This window comes from Cnephaeus nilssonii (genome assembly GCF_951640355.1).
Source record: "Cnephaeus nilssonii genome assembly, chromosome: 13".
In the NCBI taxonomy this organism is placed as follows: domain Eukaryota; kingdom Metazoa; phylum Chordata; class Mammalia; order Chiroptera; family Vespertilionidae; genus Cnephaeus; species Cnephaeus nilssonii.
Genome location: NC_137084.1, coordinates 42,369,042 through 42,384,732, shown reverse-complemented (window position 1 = coordinate 42,384,732; position 15,691 = coordinate 42,369,042). Strand labels below are relative to the sequence as shown.

At 43.7% G+C, this 15,691-nt stretch overlaps 1 protein-coding gene across 6 annotated transcripts in view; it reads left to right on the top strand.

The window, feature by feature from the left end:
* The window catches only part of NUMA1 (nuclear mitotic apparatus protein 1), an 84,584-nt gene that overhangs the window by 31,828 nt on the left and 37,065 nt on the right, over positions 1-15,691 (top strand). The window contains exon 1 of one of the 6 annotated variants that reach the window (XM_079789336.1): positions 11,139-11,332. The exons of 4 other annotated variants lie outside the window; for them this stretch is intronic. The gene's annotated coding sequence lies outside the window, so the exon portion shown is untranslated. Of the gene's footprint in view, positions 1-11,138; positions 11,333-11,623; positions 11,827-15,691 lie in introns of those variants that run through there. One more of the 6 variants, XM_079789334.1, reaches the window with a different exon arrangement.

The window sequence follows — 15,691 nt, the reverse complement described above, 5'->3', positions numbered from 1 at the left end:
TTTCCCTTGGGTTTAGGAGAGGAATCGGGTTAGTGGAAAGAGAACCAGGAGAACCAATTTTGTAGTTTTCAACTTTCTGATGTGTGAGCTTTAATAAATTAAGATAATATACTGACTGTTAAACAAGGGCCTCAGTTTCCTCATCTCTGAAATGAAGACCTTTACCAGGAGACACTGATCTCTCAGGTCCTTTTTAGCCCTAACACCCCATGAGTCTATGATTCACAATTGAACTATCTCTTGAGGCAGTGGTCAGCAAACTCATTAGTCAACAGAGCCAAATATCAACAGTACAACGATTGAAATTTCTTTTGCGAGCCAATTTTTTTAACTTAAACTATATAGGTAGGTACATTGTTATTAACTTAATTAGGGTACGTGGTATTTTGTGGAAGAGCCACACTCAAGGGTCCAAAGAGCCGCATGTGGCTCGCGAGCCGTAGTTTGCCGACCACTGGATTAGAACATTGTATTTCATTTATTTTTAAATACATTTTTTTAAACTTTTTAACACTCTAAAATTAGGATGCATTTTATAATCAGTGGCATCTTTTAATTGTCATTAGCCATTTTTCTCACATTTTTATTATCTCCAAAATTTAGATATCTTATTAATGACATAGAATAGTTCCACTTTTCAATGCAGGGCCCTTTATTTTTGTTTTTCTTTTCCTTTTCATTAACAGTTATCTTGGCTCCTTCCTGGGCTTCCCTTGCTCCTAAATCCATCTGACTCACTCATATCACCTAGACATTCTGGATAGCAAAAGTGAGTGGAGATATTATTTGAGTGTGCAAGGATTTGGGGAATCCTTACTTAATTGGTAGGTGTCTTATATGAAACTGCTGCTTGAGAAGTCAGATAAATAAAGATGTGATCTTGAGGGATCCAATTTAAGTGCTCCTGAATTTTGATTAGTCTCTATCTTGATTTTGCCTGGTGTTTTTGTTCTTCTTTTTTTTTTTTTTAATTCTCACCCGAGGATATATTTATTAGAGAGAAACATTGATGGGTTGCTTCCTGAAAATACCCACACTGAGGATGGAACCCACAACCTTTTTGGTGCATAGTACAATGCTCCAACAGTGGTCTGGTGTTTGCTTTTTGTTTATTATTATTATTATTTTTTAATTCTCACATGAGGATATTTTTTCCATTGATTTTTAGAGAGAGTGGAAGGGAGAGGGAGAGACAGAGAGAAACACCAATATGAGAGAGACATATCGGTTGGTTGCCTCCCACATGCCCCCGAACAGGGCCAGGAGCCTACAACCAAGGTATGTGCCCTTGACTGGAATTGAACCCAGGACCCTTCAGTCTGCAGGCTGACACTATCCACTGATCCAAACCGGCTAGGGCCTGATGTTTGCTTTTTAATTCAAGTATAACACATATAGAAAAGTGCATAAATTGATATAGTATAGCTCATGACTTTTCACAAAGTAAACACACCTGTGTAGCTAGTACTGCATTAAGAAACAGAATCCCAATAGGTCCTTTCCAGTCATTATCCCCTTGCTGTTTTCCTTTTAAATGTTGACTCTGTTGGTTCATAAGTGGGATGGCTCATGGTTATCTTGGGTGAGTCTGCTGGAAAGAGCTCCAGCTTTGAAGCCAGAACATCAGAGTTGCATTGGTTCCTGTTGGTTTTCAGTTGTGTGACCTTAGGCAAGGTACTTTTCAGAACTTCATCTTTGATAAAATGAAAACAGTGTCTACCTTGCAGAGCTGTTTTGAGCACCGTGTGACATGCTTTGTAGATGGGACCAAGTGGAAGCAGAGAGGACAGGGTCCCAAACATCCTTTACTTCAAACAATCTACTTTTATCTGTATCCTGGGTTCTATATAAAGATTATATCTGAAGAGGGTTCTCTTTTAAAATATAATTTGGAGCCATTCATTTATTAAAAGAATATTTATCAAGTACCTTCTATGTGCCAAGCATTATTCTAAGTTCTAATAATTCATTGGTGTGCACACAGTCTATGATTTCATGGAACATATGGTAGTAGGAAAAAGAAATTAATGAAATACAAAAACATGTAATTAGAAACTGAGCGCTATGAAGGAAAGGAGTATGGTGCTATGCATAGTAGGAACTTGACCTAATCTAGGTGGTGGGAGTTTACATGAGGAGGTAACATTTGAATTGAGAGATGATAAATTAGAATTAACTAAGTGAAGAAGTAGGACAAAAGAAAGCTTCTGGTAAAAGGAAGAGCATGGACAATACTAGACCATATGTGGATGTAACTTTTGCTGATGAACTTTCAACCTCTAATAGCAGCTAGCATTTATCTCTGTGCCAGGTATTGTGCTTATACTTTATTCATACCATCTTGTTAATTACTTACAACGATCCTTCTGAGAAAGTACTATTATTTATTATTTTAAAAAATATATTTTATTGATTTTTTTACAGAGAGGAAGGGAGAGGGATAGAGAGTTAGAAACATTGATGAGAGAGAAACATCGACCAGCTGCCTCCTGCACACCCCCCACCGGGGATGTGCCCGCAACCAATGTACAGGCCCTTGACCGGAATCGAACCTGGGACCCTTCAGTCCCCAGGCCGATGCTCTATCCACTGAGCCAAACTGGTTTCGGCATCTTTTAATATATTTTTATTAATTATTTTTTTTAATCCTCACCTGGTATTTTTTAATTTATTTTTAGAGAGAATAGGAAAGACAGAGAAATATCGATGTGAGAGAAACACAACAATTGGTTGCTTCCTGCATACACCCAACCAAGGCCCAGGCTGGGGAGGAGCCTACAACCAAAGTAGGTGCCCTTGACTGGAATCGAACCCAGGACCCTTTGGTCCACAGGCCAAAGCTCTATCCACTGAGCCAAATCGGCTAGGGCTATTTATATTTTTTATTGATTTCAGAGAGGGAAGGAGAGAGAGATAGAAACATCAATGATAGAATCATTGATCAGCTGCCTCCAGCATGCCCCCTACTGGGGATCGAGCCCGCCAGCCGGGCATATGCCCTGACTGGGAATTGAACTGTGACCTCCTGGTTCATAGGTCGATGCTCAACCACTGAGCCACACCCGGCCAGGCTAAATCTAGTATGTTTTCTACCACTAGCAAAGCTCTCCAAGAGTTACATACCTTTACATTTAATTGTTCCCCCTTTGGTTTTTTTTTTTTACTTTTGTCATCGGTTTTGTGTTTGTGAGCAAATATTGTAGTAGGTATGTTGCTTGTAGGGACAGAGTCATTTACTCCTGTGACAATGAACAGGGTGAACTGGTTCTCAGGTGTTTTGTAGAAAGACCTTGAGGGAGAATTGAATAGGGCCTCTTGGGTGTTATAATGAATCCTCTCTGGGTTTTTATTTGCCCTCTGCTTTTCTCCCCAGGAAGCTGCAGGCTTACAAACACTGCCTCATTATTCAGTCACTACCCTCTGGAGAGGGAGAATGAGGCTTCAGGTTAGGGTTCTGAAACAGCAGTCCTTCCGTCCAGCCAATGGCTTTTCTTCCAGCCTTCTTTCTCCATGGCTTCCCACCTTTGAGATCTGATCAACATCCCTTCTAGTAGAAGACTTTTGTCCATTCTTTCTATTTCAGAGGAATTTTGGTTCTTCAGTGTTGGTAAAGCTCTTGCATTTTCAGGAAAAAATTCCCAGTGGTTACTTTTGAAATTAGAACTGCTTGGTTGTTTTGATTAAAAAGTTGATTTTTATGAGGAGATAGAGGTACAATTCTTCTTTGGGTCACTGAGAATGTGCTTGCTTTTTTATTCATTCAATCAATGGTTGTTTTATGAAGAGCAGTAAAGAATAATATAGACCAGATAGATAGCTCACTACTTGTGTGAGACTAAGTCACTTAACTCCTGATCCTCAGATTTCCTAATCTTTTTTAAAAATATATATTTTATTGCTTTTTTACAGAGAGGAAGGGAGAGGGATAGAAAGTTAGAAACATCAATCAGCTACCTCCTGCACACTCCCCACTGGGGATGTGCCCACAACCAAGGTACATGCCCTTGACCCGAATCGAACCTGGGACCCTTCAGTCCGCAGGCTGACGCTTCATCCACTGAGCCAAATTGGTTAGGGCAGATTTCCTAATCTTTAAAATAGAAATAAAACCTACCTTTTAGATTGTCCTGAGGATTAGATGAGATGACCATGTAAGAGGGTGGATTCTGGGGACAGACCCAATTGGGCTCAAATTTTGTATCCAACACTTACTAGTGTGTGACTTTAGGCAAGTTGTTTAATCTTTTTAATTCTCAGTTTTCTTTTCTGTTACATAGCAATAATCATAGTACTTGGATTATTGTATCATTGGGTTATTGTGAGGATGAAATAAAATAAAGCATGGAAGTGTTCAGCATAGTGTCTGGTGCATACTAAGTGCTCATTAAATGTAGGCTATTAATTACAACAATAACAGCAACAACAATAATGATAGACTTTATTTATTATGCTAGGACATCAAGTGGCAGAGGAAAGGCTTCAAGGCATTGCATTACGCAGTGAATTCAAAAGAGGGTTTTTCTGCTATCTTTCTAGGAGAGGTCCTCCAGGGACTGAAAGAGAGCTCTCATTGGGCCCTAGCCTACAGCTTCCAGCAGCAAAAGCCCTCCAGGCTAGTAGGTTGAGGTAGTAGGTTCAGAAAGACTTGAAAGGACAGTATGAAGACCATTTTGGCAGGAGGGTTTTGCTGAGGGCATAAATGACTAAGAAGGTAAAACTGAGGCCAAGTCATAGAGGGCTTGAATGCCAAGCAAAGTATTTGTATTAGAATCACCTCATTCCTGGGCCATCTCAAGGGAATTGCTCTCAGTCTTTCATTTAAAATTTTAAAAATGGTAATATACATAAAAAACTATAACACATTTTAAACAAGAATAATAAACACCCATGCACCTATGACCCAGCTCAGGAGATGTAATATCCCCACACCCTTTGAAACACCCTGTGCGCCACACACCCATCACCAACCCCTTCCAACCTCTATCTGAACACTATTTGGAATTTTTAGTCATTTATATAATTTTCCTTTCCTTCCTTCCTCCCTACACTTCTTCGCTCTTTCTCTCCCTCGCCCTCTTTTCTTTTTCATCCCCCTTCCTTCCCTCCTCCCACCTCCACTTCAAAAAAAAAAAAAAACTGGGATATACCATGCATATCCCAGTCTTCCAGTCTTTGGAGACAGTGAGCAGGGGCTGTGGAATCAGGCAGGAGCCTAGCTGGGCTGGGAAGAGGAAGGGTGGGGAAGTTCTTTGCTTCTGCCACAGGAGGGGAGTGGTTGACTGCACTGCGGTAGGGGAGGAAGAGGCACATTCTTGGCTCAAACCCTTACTAGCTGTGTGACCTTAGGCCAGGCTCCTTGAGTTGTTCTGAAGAGAAGGCCCAGAAACATGGCAATTTTGGTGGAGAGGTTCCAGAGGAGAGGTCAGCCCCTCTGAGGCTGCACAGCTAGAAGCTACTGCCTTGAGTTTAGAGCCAAAGAAGAGTAGAGGGGAAGACCTCTTTTCTTTGGAGACACAGTATCAATTCTTTTATATGCTAGGGAGCTGCAGGGCTAACTCAATGCTAGATGAGGCCAGAAAGAGTTTAGCAGGTCTGCCTCCTGTTTTCACGTAATACAGTTTCTGGAATGTTGATTGTGCCAGTCATTACATTATGTTTACCGCTTTGTTTTTCTATAAAACTTTTGGTTTTGCTTTTCTATAAAAGCTTTTGCCTTTGCTTTGCCTTTGTGGTGCTTCTTTGAATAAGAACTTTCCTTTCCACCAATAGCGACTGCAAGTGATACTGTGGGAGTGAGCTACAGGGTCTGGGAGAAGAAACAGGGCCTTGCGAGGTCTCTGCGGTAGTGGGCCTTGTTCTGAGCCCCTCCATAGTACCTCCACTATTCACCAGTCATTCTCTGGTGGAATCCTGCCATCCAAATGTAGTTTAGTGCCAGGGCTGGCCAGCAGCTCCTGAACAATGGATGAACAGATTACTCCGACAGTTTCACTGTTGGGGAGAGGGCTAAGGGACAGCCTGGCTGAAGGAGCCAGGCAGCCTTGATTGCCTGCCTTGTTAGGCTTTTATTGGAATTTTTATCTTTAGATACAATCAGTAGGGTGAGTAACCTTGGGAGGACATATGTGTTTACACTGTCCTCTAGGCAAGGGCATCCAGGGATTAAGCATAAGGATTCCAGTAAACACCCGGGGGTCTGCATATGCACAGATTTGTTTGGAAATGTCAAGGAGTAATTAGGGGCACCACCTTTGACACTCCCCTAAGTCGGAATTCCGATAAGGCAGGCAGCCTTCCACTCACTTCCCTTTTATCAGAATGTCCTCCTTACAAACCTTCCAACCAAGTCTCTTGTGCTCCCCAGCAGTTTAGTAGAGGATTCAGGGAGCCCTAGTGTGCTAGGTACTATGGGGGATCAGAGAGAGAGAGATGGAACTACTTATGCCCTTGTGGAATTTACACTCTAGATGTGAAGACAAGTCTTCGTGCATATACAGTCAAAGGAGTACAAGTGCCAAATGCATAATGTAGACACATTTTTCTGATTACCAATATAATACAAGGTTATTAAAAATAAATTCAGTCTGATCGGTGTGGCTCAGTGGTTGAACATTGACCTATGATCCAGGAGGTCATGGTTCAATTTCTGGTCAGGGCACATGCCTGGGTTTTGGGCTCAATCCCCAGCCAGGGGCGTGCAAGAAGAAGCAGATTGATGATTCTCATCATTGGTGTTTCTATCTCTTCCTCTCCCTGAAATCAATAAAAACATACTTAAAAAAAATAAATTCAGATATAAAAGAAACATAGTGTAGGAAGTCCCCCAAAATCTGACTCTTCCCCAAGATAGTCATTGTTATCTGTTAAATATTTGAGGCCCTAGTCGGTTTTCTCAGTGGTTAGAGCATGGCCTGTGGACCAAAGAGTCCTGTGTTCAATTCCCAGTCAAGGGCACAAACCTCAATTGCAGGCTTGATCCCCAGCCGGAGGCAACCAATTAATGTGTCTTTCTCAAATTGATGTTCTCTCTCTCTCTGTCCCCTCCCTCCCTCCCTTCCATTTGCTCTAAATATCAATGGAAAAATATCCTCGGGTGAGGATTAAAAATATATATATATATATTTGAGGAATTGAAATTTGAGCTGGACCTTAAAGTAAAATCCAGAGAGGCAGACTAATTGAAGGAAAGTAAGCATCCTGAGGATCCAATCTCCTGCACTAGCTTTCTCCACAAATGGTGAGCCAAATTCTGCTTGGACACCTTGGTGACAAGGGGCCAAAATGCCAAAATAGGAAATTAACCTTTGTTAAGCACGGATAGATGTTATAGATGAATTTTTCCTTATTACAACCTTAAAAAATAGGTATCTTTATCCATATTTTACAAACAGATAATGAGGCTCAGAGGTTACTTGCCAGTGTCATATAGTATGCACTCAGTAAGCATTAGCTGCTATTTATTATACCTGTTTTCTCTGTTATTGTAACATGATCTTTATCATCTCCCCACTTAATTTAATTCTACGTGTCTATATATATAGACACACACACACATTTTTTATTGAATTCAGAGAGGGAGAGGGAGAGATAGATAGAAACATCAATGATGAGAGAGAATCCCCGATTGGCTGCCTCATGCACATTCCTATTTGGGATGGAGCCCACAACCCCGGCATGTGCCCTGACCGGGAATGGAACCATGACTTCCTGGTTCATAGGTTGATGCTCAACCATTGAGCCATGCCAGCTGGGCAGTTCTATATATGGCCTTTCTGTCCTCCCAGCCATTCCTCACTCTTTGTTTGTTTGTTTATTATTGACAGTAGTATTACAGATGTCTACTATTTTCTCCCTTTTTGCCTCCCTTCATCTAACTGCCACCCCACCCCAGGCCTTCCCCATACTATTGTCGGTGTACATGGGTTATGCATATATGGATATACAGTATGTTCTTTAGTTAATCTCTTCCTGTCCCCTCCCTACTGAGATCTGTTATTTTGTTCCATGCATCCATACCTCTTGGTTCTAATTTTTTTTGTTTTTGTTTTTGTTTTGTTAATCCTCATGCAAGGACATTTTTCCCATTGATTTTTGGAAAGAATGGAAGGGAGAGAGACAGAGAAACATCGATATGAAAGCGACACATTGATTGGTTGCCTCCTGCAAGTGCCCCTCTGGAGCCGGGAATCAAGCCTGCAACTGAGATACATGCCCTTCAGTCCATGGGCTGACTCTCTATCTACTGAGCCAAATTGGCTAGAGCACTCTGGACATATTTTGTTCATTAGTTTATTTTGTTCATTAGATTTCACATATAAGTCAGATCATGTGATATTTGTCTTTCTCTAACTGGCTTATTTTGCTTAGCACAATACTTTCCAGGTCCATCCATGCTGTCTCAAAGGGTAATTGCCCCTTCTTTTTGGTAGTTGCATAGTATTCAATTGTGTAAATGTACCACAGCTTTTTTTATCCACTCATCTATTGATGGGCACTTGGGTTGTTTACAGATCTTAGCTATTGTAAATAACGCTGCTGTGAACATAGAGTTGCATATATTCTTTGTGATTGGTGTTTTGGGATTCTTAAAATATACTCCCAGAAGTGGGATCTCTGGGAGTCAAATGGCAGTTCCATTTTTAATTTTTTAAGGAATCTCTATACTGTTTTCCATAGTGGCTGTACCAGTCTGCATTCCCACCAGCAGTGTACTAGGGTTCCCATTTCTTCACATCCTTACTAGCACTTGTTGTTTGTTGATTTATTGATGATAGCCATTCTGGCAGGTATGAGGTGATACTTCATGAGATATCTAAGATTTTACTGCCTATGTTTTCTTCTTGGATTTTTATGGTTTTGTGACTTACATTTAAGCTTTTAAAATCCATTTTGACTTTATTCTTGTGTATGGTGTAAGTTGCTGGTCTAATTTCATTTTTTGCATGTACCTGTCCAATTTTCCCAGCACTATTTATTTATGTATTTATTATTGATTTCAGAGAGGGAAGGGAGGGGGAGAAAGAAATAGAAACATCAATGATGAAAGAGAATCATTGATTGGCTGCCTCCTGCACGCCCCCTACTGGGGATCTATCCCATAACCATGGCATGTGCCCTTGACTGGAATTGAACCCAGGACCCTTCAGTCCACAGGCCGACGCTCTATCCATTGAGTCAAACCAGCTAGAGCCTAACACCATTTATTTTTATTTTATTTTATTTTTAAATAGATTTTTATTGATTTCAGAGAGAAAGGTAGAGAGAGAGAAACATCAATGATGAGAGAGAATCATTGATTGGCTGCCTCCTGCATGCCCCCCACTGGGAATTGAGCGTACAATCCGGGCTTGTGCCCTTGACCAGAATTGAACCCGGGACCCTTCAGTTCGAAGGCCGATGCTCTATCCACTGAGCCAAACAAGCCAGGCGCCTAACACCATTTATTAAATGAAGAGATTTATCTTTTACCCCATTGTATGCTCTTACCTCCATCTCTCACACTTTTTCTCCATTACAATTTCTCCCTCTACTTCCAGTCATTCCCTTCTCTTCAGCCTATCTCCAGAATGTCCCTTATTCCCTTCTTTCCATTCTCTCTTACCTTACTCTCCTCCATGTCCTCATTGTCTCCTGTCTGATGTGGTAGCCTTCTGACCCACTTACCTGCTGCTAGTCTCATTTATTTATATATACCAGAATAATTTCTTAACGTACAGTTCTCATCGTATCACATCTCTGTTAAAAACAACAAACTAAGCATGCAAATCTTTAATTTTATTTTTTGGCTTAAAGTTTAAGATTCTCCAACTCACCCTTCAGATCCGTTTCCTTACTAATTACACACCACCTCTCTGCTTTCCTTCCACACTCCTCTCTCCATTCCCATCTGGAGAATCCTACCTACGTGTTTTAAGATCCAGATTAAAATATTGTAACCAGACAAACAATGGGCCCGTGCTGCCTGTCACTACTCGAGTCAATTAAGCAGAGACAGGGTTGAGTCATTATGATCATTTATTTCAGTACTGCCGGCAGTATGGGAGAGCAGCAGGTCGTCCACAAAAATCTGCTCTGCAGCCCACCATAAGCCAGCTGCTTATACAGGTATAAGTACAAAGGAAAGTAGGCAAAAGGGCAGTTTACAGATATGCAAAAAGGGCTGGGGATCTTCAAAGGATTTAGCGATATGTAAAGACTAGGGTCTTCAGGTGAACTCCCAGGTCCTGAGTGCAGCTGCCAGCCTGGTTAGAATGTGCCTTCTTTAATTAGAACAAAACAGTCACGGTTAACAGAGCACGATTAATATTTCTTACAATGCTAACTGGTTCTCCAGCATCCTATTTTTACCCCCTTTCAATATCACTTTGTTTTCTTAGTCCTTTCCTACTCTAAACTGATTAGATTTTTAAAATCTTTTTGTGGGAGTTAGTAAATACTGTCTTTAAATATAATTTTTGAATCATATTTCTTATCTGCTGTGGGATTATAACCTATCTCAGTATAGATGCCAGGCTTAATTCATCTTTATATGCTTCCTACAGTGCTTTGCACATAGTATGTACTTAATATATGGTGCAAGTGAAAGGAAGAGGAGGGAGTCCCTGATAACTGGTGGGTTTCTCTGTTAGTCTTGGTGAGGGTCATTGTTCAATGGGTGGAAATGCTGTGGTGTTTTTTTTTTTAAAGTCAGACATCTTTTCTTTTTGACCATGTAGGAGAGGCAGAGCCTATAGGTTCTGACGATGAGTCCCAGTGCCTATATCTGTTAAGGGGCTCCAGCCAGTGCTTGCCTTACTAGGTCCCGTGCTTTGGCCCCTCAGCCCCTCCCCACAAATGCTCAGCGGAACAGGGGATTAGGTTCTGGCAGTACAGCTGGGATTTTGGCGGCCATTCCACAGTCGACAACAGTACGCAGCCACCCGGACAGGACAGCGCAGGCCTGCGCTCCAGGCCCACAATTTGCCTGGGCTTCTTGTTTGGGTGGCCGAGGAGGAGGGGGAGGAGTGCGGCATCCTGGCCTTGCCACGCAGAAGGTATGGGCAGGACAGAGTCCCTTCAGGAATGGGCTTGGAGGGTGGCCATTGTCCCAGGTCAGGCGGTGCCCACAGAAGGAGGCAGGCGCTTTGTGTGTGAGCACGGCATGTGTGTGCTTAAAGACATGGCCCGCCCAGGAGCCAGCAGGAAGCTGCTCCCATTTAAAAGGGCCTGGCTCGCTCTCCAAAGCCTCTGTTCCCGGGTCTTCTCCCCTGCCCTTCTGTTGCTGGCCAGAGAGATGGACAGGCTGTCATTGCAGTCTTAAGAGAGTGAAGGGGGAGTGTCTGGGCAATATCAGGTTTGTCAGGCAGGCCACTGTGAGTGTGTTTTGTGTGTTTATGCCACAGTTTGCCTCGGCTCTTGCCACTGTTGCAACTCAGTGTTGTTGTCTGCTAGCTGATGCCTCCCCGCATCCTATTCTTCTGTTTGTGGGCCAGACTGGGAGGGAGGGGCTCCCCTCCTCTCCAGTGCAACCCCCCCCCCGCCCCCCTCCCGCTGCTACCCTTCCCCCCCTTGGTGAGAGTTCCCTGCTTCTCTGAGGCTCCCAGATCAGGACTCCCAGATCGCGGAAGCTTGCTGTGCCTTTAAAGAAAGCAGACTCCTGGCTGTGACGCACTTCTGGCTGTCAGCCAGGAAGATCGCTCCTGCCAGGCTGACTGAGAAGAAAACCAACAACTTTTCTTTTGTGTGTGGGGTTACTTTCCACTAGCCCCCCCCTTCCTCCTCTCCTTTCAAGATTTAAATGCTAATGGCGGATTAAAACCTGTAAATACGTTTGGCTTTAGGAATCTGGTAAGGCCCTCCTGCACTGAGACTTTTTCTCCTCACTCTTTCTCGGGTTTTTTGTTCAAACATGGACGTGGGGGTGGTGCGGTAGAGTCTGGCGCCCCCCCCCCCTCCCCTCTCTTTACTGCGCCATCCTTAAAGGGGAGGGGGTAGGAGAGGGAGAGCAAGTAAACATTCAGAAACAGGCACTGGGCGCAGAGCTTGCCAACATCCGGGAGTTGGCGCCTTTCAGAGCAAAGGGTTGCTTTCTTTCCCCCTCGCATAGATGTTAGCGCGTTTTTGTTCAGAGTGGGGGAAAGCGTGTGTGCCTGCATGCTGAGCTGTAGAGACAGCTCAGGAGAGCTTCTCCATTCCCAAGTGAGGCCTGGGTGTGTATACAGTGGTGGGGAATGAAAAAGGTTCATTTTTCAGATGGTAGGGACCAGGGTGTATGAATATAACTCTGGGGGCAGGTGCTGATGAACTGCTGGAGTGGGTGCGGATGTGTTCGGGCATATGTGTGTGTGTGTGTGTGTGTGTGTGTGTGTTTGTGTATCTGTATGCGCGCGCGTTAGGCCTGGTTTGATTGCACCCCTTTTGCCCACATCCTTCTGATCTGGACCCTACAGAGCATGTGGGGAAGGGCAGATATTAGTTAGCCACTTTTCAAGAAACCAGGGGAATCTTGGTTTCCCTTGCAATCTCTCCCTAGTTCTTTGCCAGGGCCTTGGAGCTCTGGGCCAAATCCTAGGCTACTCAGAAAGGGTGGTCTGTGTGAAGAGGGGCAGGCCTGAGCCTAGAGCATACATCCAACAAGCTGGTTTGGCCCAACTTCAGGCATGCAGAGAGCCCTTTGGCTGTGGATGAGACAGCCTACTCAGGACTCCCCAGGAGTTGAAAAGGATTGTTTTTTTCCCATCCTTGGCTTCTTTTGCGGCTGCTGGTCCTTGGGTCTTTTACCGCCTCCAAGCCAGGATACACACCAGAAGATAATTCCTATTCTCAAGTTAGCCTCTGATCACATAGTTTGGCTTTTGCTGGGCCTCTCTGGGGTAAACTACAAGGTGTGAGGTGTGGGTGCCTGATTGCCCGTGCCTCCTGACTTATCGCTCCCAGAGTTGGAGGAGTCCCAAGACCAGGGTGTTCACTCTTCAGTTGGTGGGAGGCTCTATTTTAGAAAGGTGTACAGAACATGGAATTCTTATGGCTGCAGGCAGGCAGGCTGTCAGTGTAAATGGTGGTAAACTTTGCCACTGAGCATGGGCACACAAACAGGATAGTCATTTCCCTTGTGAGCTATGAGCCTTTGGAACCTTGGGGTAGAGCCAGGGTGGGACTTGGAGAAGGACCCTTTGAGATGGGAGTTTGTGTGGGCTTTGGGCCTTAAAATTCTGGGAGTGGGAGCTGGCCCCTAAGAGAATGAGGGTTCAGTGGAGGCATGAGCTGAGAGGTCAGTGCAGTTTTGCAGTTTTCTGGGACCAAAGGTCACTTTGGTGTTATCTTGAGGCAGGGCTGGTGTTCAGGCCAGGCAGTTAGTGGCTAAAAGGCAGTCTCCAAAGGAGCTGGCACCCGGGCTGGGGGCGGGGTAAGGAGAGCAGTGCTGCCACAACTCAGACCCTCTGGCCTTTGGCCTATCGTTGATTGTTCCTTGCATCTGAGCAGGTGGTTTGCATTAGCTTCAGCCATGATAGGAAACTGTGGCTGAGTTTTAACTCCTTACGACCCAGAGAGGGTGCATGCCAGGTGGCTATGTATTTCTTGAGTGCCTGCTTGTCCTGATAATATCTTCTGTGGAAACAGAGGGGTTACTGTTAATGTGGGAATTGGTCCTGATGGTGAAGGAGTTTACATTATGTTAGTTTTGAAAATGTAGAGAAGATGCAAGACCTTTAGTTTATAAGGCAACGGCTTCTATGTCTTGGTTCCTTCTTGAGCCCAGGGGAAAGAGCAGGTATCTTATTAGCTCTCTGTTTTGGATTCTGAGACTCTTTTTTTGCAAAGAACCAGTAGATGAGAACTCTGAAGGTGCCTTCAGAGGACCTGCATTAGAGGTTTTCTTTGTTTGTTGATTTGGGGGTGACAGGGGATGCCTGATTGTGTCAGAGTGGATTTCAGGAGATCCCTCTGTGTAATGGTTCCTGGCTACAATTGTGGGGATCTGTTTTTCCATCACCATCACCATCACCCAGTCTTCTGGGTGGGGCCTGCCTCAGATTTCAGGGGGAGGGTGGGGAGGATGGTGCTCTGGCTGGGAGCCCTCCGGTTCCAAGCCAAGGTCTGTTTAAAGTTGTAGTCCCATTGCTGAGGACTAGTTGTGCCACCAGCTTCGATCATTCTTTACCCCAATTTAGCCTAAGAAGAGTGACTAGCTGGGCTGTCCTGAAGTTTCTCACCCCAGTGTCTTGTCTCTGATAAAGTGCCCCTTCGCAGGCTTTGAACTGACAAGGTCCTTCTGGAGTTCATCATGTTGTTGAGTATTGGGTTCCTCCTGTTTCTGTGCCTGGGAGCATAAAAGAAGACATTTGGCCTTGACACCAGTTTTCCTGAGTAGTGGAACTAGTTTTTAGATAGACTCCCCTGGGACAACATAAGGGTTGTATGTTTTGTCTCTGAGATGAAGGGAAGAGGTTGGTTAAACCTCAGGTCATTTTTAGCACCACAGCTGTGAAATCTCTCAGAGGGGGCAAGATCTACCTCCGGTTGCATATAAAATTTCTGACTGAAGTTTTGGGCCTCATCAAAAGGATATCAAGTCTAACTCGTGTAATACTTTAAACAATAAAGAATTCAAATTTTAAAAAAAAAGGATATCAAGTCTAGAGGCAGCATTGGGGATGAGGGGGAGGTGATCTGGGACTCATTTCCCTTGTTCCTGAGTAGCTCAGACTTTTTTTTTTTTTCTTCAAGAAGCACCAGTCAAGCATTTGGCCACCGCCACCTTTACCACAAATGCCAAGCACGGTCCCTCTAACTTTAGACTGGCCAATCACCAGAAAAGCCTTTTTGCAGTGTAGTAATTGAAGCCATCTGTCTTCATCCTTGCCTGGCCCCAGGGAGCTACGCAGTTATTGGTCATGAATAGGCCATCCTGGGTAAAAAATCATCCAAGACTGAGGAACACATAGGCTCCTTAGCCTCTCTGCCTCCTGAAAGCTCCCTTAACCACTGCATTTGCTTATTGCCAAGGCCCAGGTGAATTGGCTCATTTCCAAGACTGACATTGATATGACAGATGGAATCATGTTAGGTTTTGCAGGGTCAGGAAGCAATTAGAATTAGCATTCAGTTATGTTTAGCATTTAATTATTTTCTTACATTATTTAATGCTTCATGTATGTTTTATTTTACTCCTTATTCTGCTGTAAGCCCCTCAAAGGCAAGGACCATGTCATTGTCTCCCATTTCAAGTAATTTTGTTGTATACTCTCATCTAGCTTCCAGCACAGGATGAACATGTAAGGATTAAGAAAATAACCTTTTTGATTGGTTGATAAACAGGGTACACTTGCATAGAAAGGGCTAAGAGATTTCTGTATGTCCTTCTACTAGACAGTAAGCACCATATGGACAATAATGGTGTTTTCTTATCCCAACACTTTGCATACAGAAGGTGCTTAGCAAATGTTGGTTCCACAGAACCCACACTTGGGAGATGCTAATATGTGGGGAGAGTTATAGTTGATGTGGCTCTTAACCACTCTTGCTCTTCCTTATAGAGTAGTGACAAAACTGAGCACCTACAGCAGGAGGGGCTGATTGCTCCCATGGAGATTTGTGGGAATCGTGGAGGCTGCTAGGAGGTGTTGGGGAATATTTAGTCACCAGGTCTGTGGTCTCTTGGGCAGGTTGGCAAGTAGATGGACAATTCCCAGTGGGAAGGAAAGTTGGAGTT